General features: G+C 40.1%; 1 long non-coding RNA gene across 1 annotated transcript; it reads right to left on the bottom strand.

Moving 5' to 3' along the window:
* Positions 1–1,206: 1,206 nt before the first annotated feature.
* LOC122058459 lies at positions 1,207–3,998 on the bottom strand. Its single transcript, XR_006133778.1, has 2 exons — positions 3,228–3,998; positions 1,207–2,061 (listed from the first exon to the last, which is right to left on the bottom strand). It is a non-coding gene; the product is annotated as an uncharacterized LOC122058459 (long non-coding RNA).
* Between the last annotated feature and the right edge of the window lie 2,688 nt (positions 3,999–6,686).

Genomic DNA, 6,686 nt, shown 5'->3' with positions numbered 1-6,686 from the left:
AAAGTAACAACCTCCGATACTTTACCAAATATCCCATCTCCATCTATCTCTCTCTCACATCTTTTAATTATCCTCTCTCTTATTCTTGGAAGTCCTTTTAAATAAAGGTATCAAAGAGTTTTCAATAAATAATTTGAAAGTGACGTATGATTATGTCATTGTCATACATACTTTTTCGAATACACATGTGAAATGATATTATTGATCTCAATGGAGAAAAATTATATTATATTTAAAGGATAAAAAGATAAAATTACAAATCATCTCTACTTTAAGATTAAATCAAAAACAAGGGAAGTGTTCTCTATTTGGGAAGTGATTCCTATGCCTATACGAGAGACCCAACCAGTGCTCCCCATTGGTAAGGGCAAGGAAATCATTTTATAGGGAGGAGAAGAGACAAACACAAGAATGCAAGCCTGTAGAAGACCCCTTCCACACCCCCCCCCCTCCTCCCCGGTTGATAGGTAAATGTATGATTTATTAAAATGATAAAAGAGATTACACAGGAAAGCAACCCTAAAAGCCCTCTCCAGGAATGACAAGAGAGGGAAAAGGGTCACTAAAACGGCAGGATAGGTCCCGCCAAAATAGGAGAAAACCCGAGTACAAATATGAAAAGAAGGACAACTACATTCTATAGTAAATCACCAGATCGGAATCTTTTTTAATCAATAATTGCATCTCATCCGGAAAACATAGTGCCTCCCTTTTGGTAAAGGCAATGAACAATGGGGTCGTAGTCAAGCTTGACAATGAGCCAATGATACGAAAAAATGGTGGCAACTGCACCACTTGATTGTTCGTACTTTTATGCTGGATTTTATTTTACAACGATCGAAATAAGAGAGGAGCTTTACATGATTAAAGAAGAAGAAATCTATGTCGTTATAGTTGGGAGCAAGAGACCAACATTGTGCCATCTCCTCTCCCATACGTGAGAATGGCTTCCATTATCAATATGCGGGTGTACTATGTTGCGATCTAATGTTGCTTTTGTCTTGACTTAGTCGAGAACTTGTGGTGGTACTGTTTTCCCTGAACTTTTAAGCTACAAAATCTAGTTGAGTAACTGAAACCGACAAAAACTAGTGGTAATAGTACCACAAGTTCTCCACAAAGTCAAGACAAATGCATCATTAGATCCTCAACATTGCACACCCGTATATGGAGTATGGAAGCCATTCCCACGTACGGGAGGGGAGATGGTGTAAAGTTGGTCTCTTGATTCCAATTGTAACGACATAGATTTCTTCCTCTCCAATAAAGTTCATCTCTTATTTCGATCATTGTAAAATCCAGCATAAAAGTACAAGCAATCAACACTTCTGCCACTGTTTTCCATATCCATGGCTCCTTATCCAAATTGAAAACGACCTCGTTACTGCCTTTGGGTCCTTCAACCACTCCTAGTCTTTGACACCCACCATTCTCCAAGACCAGTACTGCTGACTGCCCATGGAACAAGGTACTAGCAGATGCTCACCGATCCCAATGTCGAGGATGGGATCATATGTCCACGCTACCAAGCACAAACAGCTTCCCCTGGATACAAAAACCAAGTGCCTCCACGAGTTCCCTTCTTTAACGTAGAGTATCCCTCTGTCCAAGGGAAATTGCTCCAGCTCTTTCCCTTTTAGAGAGATTGAGTCTGTCTGTGATTCTGTTATCGAGGGAAGGACAGATCTTCCTTGGATCCGAGATCCGAGGTTACTTACTTCACGCAGATATCTTTAGTATTCATCTGGTTTGGATGATGAGTTGTCGGGTGCCACGCGGCAACTGCTTATTGAGTGATGGGTTTTATGCTTATCACGAAATCTTTCAGAAACTTTGGTCTCTTGGGCAGATCAGGTTGTGTCATCCAAAGCCTATGAGAGGATCATAAAGCTGCCGTAACTTCGTAAACACACCAGCATACACACACACACACACACACAAGACTCCTGTGCAGCAACCTCTAGTCGGGCCCTGAATAACTCGGAGCTACAAATTTGATTCATCCACCCTGGCTTCTCTGCAAATTCTAGCATTTTATCCTTCAAAAATTGGATACCTCTTCTGCAAAATAAAATTAAGAGTCATCCAAGTTAGTATAATATCTAATCTCGTTTGATGTTTATATTCATTTGAAATAGAATTGCAACTTGTGAGATTAACTACATTAACTAAAACAACAGGTCATAATTCAAACAGAAGCAACCTTTGGATTTGAATTTCAGAATCAATAACGCTAGTTATAAAAACTTTAAAATATAAATTTCAAACTTAAGTGAAGTGGGATTGATTTCCCAGCTTTGCAATCAATCGGGAGATGTACAGATTTCCCTCTGCTGCACTCGAACGCAAATAGAGACAGAAGAGGAAAGGGTAGGTAGTAGGGGTATTGAGACTTAGATGAAGACTCTCTGATGCTGCTGAGCTCAACCAGGACAGGAGACGTAGAAGAAGAAAGGGGAATGAGGGCTGGGGTTCTAACTCTTTTTAACTCTCCCCTTTCTTTTTCCGAACGCGTTACATCATTTCGCTCCCTATTATATCTGGACACAAGCACTACACTCTTCCACTGAAAACATTCTCCAACAAAATTTTTGAGGGAAGAGATTTTTCTTCGACAGCGTGGCTCCTACATTAGCTAGGACCAATAAGAACGCATGTAAAAGCATCAACAAATGTAGGATTTACAACTTTCAACGGATGGGCCAGACACTTCCCAGGTCCTATGTCTGAGCGCATGAACCATGATCCCGGACATGCTCCTTTTTCCAATAATTTCTTTTACAAACCTCCAATGATATTTAATTCTCTAAGCTATTACAGGGCTTGAGTGTAAGTTGGAAAAAAAATATTCTCATTAAAAAAAAAAAAAAGAATAGATGAAAATCAAGGGAATATTGAGTTAACCTGATTCCGATTTCTTCAAAATGGGGAATCTTTTTTTTTTTTTTTTTTTTTGGTCAGGTGCTATGAAATAGAGATGTCTAAAGGCTTGGACGTAAGCAGGAAGGGCAAATAAATAGTATTAACGGTTTGATTTCAAAGATTTCTATTTCCATTGTGCTACAATTAAAAAAGAACATGCATAGTATCTTCACTACTTATGGTTATTTTATTTTTCTTCGCTTGAATTAGAGATAAAAAAGATTCATTAAAAAAAAAATATATGAATATGTGATCATGCACAATATCAAAGACCAATCAATTATGTTAACATGGGACAAACATACCTTGCAACAAAGATACTGGATGGAGATCACATTAGCATCATGTATCCCTGGTGTTCACCATTTGATGTGGTAAATCTCATCTCTCGCCTTTGACCCAAAAATGATAATATCCAACGGTGAATAGGATGCCAAACTAATGTGGTACTTTGTTCAGAACTCTCCTTATAGTAGATACCACCATTTTTTTAATTTCTTTTATGCATTTAGAGCACTAGATGGAATGTGCGAATTCTCCTTAAGGAGGATTATTGTTTCCACTAGGTCTTTTTCAGTGCATAAAAGAAAAAAATTGATATAGCTCTTGGACTTAAAATTGATGACCTATCTTGTACCACTCCCTTCACCAGTTCTAATTAAATCAAAACAAACTAAACTCGGTAAAAGAAATCAAATCTGAAAACTATAGGTGTTAAAGGACATCTATTTGTAGAGCAAAAAAATATTTACCATATAAAATTTGGGTTGATATTGAGCTCAAACATTCCAGACTTAATCAGCATTTAGAGAAACACATGACATACCTCTCAATGAGAAAACTAAAATTATAGAGATGAGGAATGAAGAAATTCTTTCTCACTCTTGCTTGAGAAGGATAACCCTTATATATTAAGAGATCTGAATTCTCTCTAGCTCGGTTGGGTGCCCAACATGCATCTGACAATTAGGACCACTCGGGCACCCATTCCAACACAGGGTCGCCCATGCCAAGGGGCTCCCAACTGTCTGATGTGCACTTGAGAGTATCTCATTCCTATATTGAGTGTTAGAATTCTTCTCATTTATAGACGCCAACTTGCTTCTGACAGCTGGGGACATCGTGGCATGCACTCCAACACATAGGCATGCATTCCAAAGGGCTCCAGCCAACAGATTTGTGGGTTATCATTCCTATATTGAGTTCTAGAATCCTACCCATTAATGGATGCTAGTGTGCATCTGACAATTGGGGACCCCCTGCACATACACCAACATATGGGTTGCACCCCAAGGGGCTTCTACCCATCGGATGAGCGTTGGAAAGGATCTCATTCCTTATTGAGTGCTAGAATCATTCCCATTTATGGATGCCAGCATGCATTCGACAACTGCCACCTGTTACACACTTCAACATATGGACGTGAATCCTAAGGTGCTCCTAACCATCGGCTGTGCTCTTGAGAGGATCTTATTCTTATATTGAGTGTACATTCCAACATATAGGCATCCATCCCAAGGGGCTCCCAGTCGTCAGATTTGCACTAGGAGGATCTCATTCGTATATTGAGTGCTAGAATCCTTCCCATTTATGGACACTAGCATGCAGCCGACAGCTAGGGACACTGTGGCACCCACTCCAACACATGGGCTTGTATTAAAAAGGTCTCTTAGACATCGGATTTGTGGGATCTCATTCCTATCTTGAGTGCTAGAATCCTACCCATTTATGGATGCTAATGTGCATCTGATAGTTGGGGACACCTTGGTATGCACAACAACATATAGGCATGCATCACAAGGGGCTCCCACCCATCGGATGAGCGTTGAAGAGGATCTTATTTCTATATTAAGTGCTAGAATCCTTCCATTTTATGGATGTCAGCATGCATCTGACAGCTGGGACATCTGGCCATGTGCTCCAACACAAGGGCGTACATCCCTAGGGGCTCCCAACCATTGGATGTGCTGTTGAGAGGATCTCATTCTTATATTGGGTGTTATAATCCTTCCCATTTATGGGTGCCCAACATGCATTCGATAGCTAGGAGCACTCGGAGACGCATTCCAACACACGAGTGCCCACCCCAAGGGGCTCCAAGCCATTAGATGTCCACTATAGAGGATCTTATACCTATATTTAGTGCTAGAATCCTTCCCATTTATGGATGCTACCATGCACCCAATAGCTAGGGACATTGTGCCATACACTCCAACACATAGGCATGCATTCCAAGGGGATCTTAGCCAATGGATTTGCGGGATCTCATTCCTATATTAAGTGCTAATATCCTACCCAACACAGCTCGTGTGCATTCGACAGCTGGGGACACCCTAGTACGCACACCAACATATTGGCGTGCACTCCAAGGAGCTCCCACCCATCGGATGAGCGTTGGAGAGGATCGCATTCCTATATTTAGTGCTAGAATCCTTCCTATTTATGGATGCCAGCATGCATACAACAGTTGAAACACCTGGCCACGCACTCTAACACATGGGTATGCATCCCAAAGGGCTCCCAACAATCAGATGTGCACTAGAGAGGATCTCATTCTTATATTAAGTTTAATAATCTTTCCCATTTAAGGCCGCCCAATATGCATTCGATAATTGGGAGAACTTAGTCACACACTCCAACACATAGGCGTAAACCACAAGGGGCTCCCAGCCATTGGATGTGTATTGGAGAGGATCACATTCCTATATTGAATGCTAGATTCCTTCTCATATAACTGGAAGGCACCTAGGCACGAAATTCAACCCATGGGTGCACATCCCAAGGGGCTCTAAGCTGTCGAATGTGTATTAGAGAGGATCTCATTCTTATATTGAGTGCTAGAATCCTTTCTATTTATGTCATAATATCTATTGCTATGATATGATTAATGACCTGGCAAGGAAAATCACAAGAAGGGGACATTTCCCATAATAATCTCTATTGGAAAAAGGAATAAAAAATTTAGGTAGACATTAAATATATATAATAAAAAATTTTCAGATTGACGTGACACTTGGTTTGTCCGAATAAATAAATACCCATCTTTACACTTTTTTACTTTTTTTTCGCTAAAAATTCATTGTATTAAAAGAAGGGGAAAAAGAATATACAAAAACAATAACACATTTGGAATCTGGAAAATTCTACTCCACCTTCGGCATTGCCATGAGCAGAGAAAGAACTCACAACAGAAACCAAATCACAAAAATTGGAAATAAAAAAAGAAACAGAATACATTAAAAGAAGTGGTATCTAGGCCGAGATTGACCATCCACTTCCAACTCTATAGCAATCAGCGCAGGCCAGGATTGGATAGGGGAAGAAACTTCGAATTTTGCTGCTGTTTTGGCCAAGAAATCAGCCACAGGATTTGCTTCCCGCATACAGTGAGTGATTTTCCAGGTAAGAGAGTTCAAATAGGAGGTTAAACTCATCCACCTTTGAAGACAAACCCAAGGGATTCTTCCCTTAGATATAAGTAAAACTACAGCTACTGAGTCACACTCAATCCACAAATGAGTAATACCCATATCTCTTGCAAATTCCAGCCCAGTAATAACAGCTATCATCTCGGCTTCAAAATTTGTGTGGACACCAAGAAAAGTTCTGAAAGACTGTAATATTTCTGAATTTTCATTCCGAAATACTCCACCCGCACCTGCTTTTCCTGGATTTCCCAAAGAGCATCCATCTGAGTTTAGCTTCACCCATCCCCTTTGGGGAGGACACCAAAAAATTTCCATTACCTCTCTTGGTTTGTATCG

The sequence above is a fragment of the Macadamia integrifolia genome, chromosome 12 (genome assembly GCF_013358625.1).
Source record: "Macadamia integrifolia cultivar HAES 741 chromosome 12, SCU_Mint_v3, whole genome shotgun sequence".
NCBI classification, from domain to species: Eukaryota; Viridiplantae; Streptophyta; class Magnoliopsida; order Proteales; family Proteaceae; genus Macadamia; species Macadamia integrifolia.
This window is presented reverse-complemented; position numbering and strand designations above follow the sequence as displayed.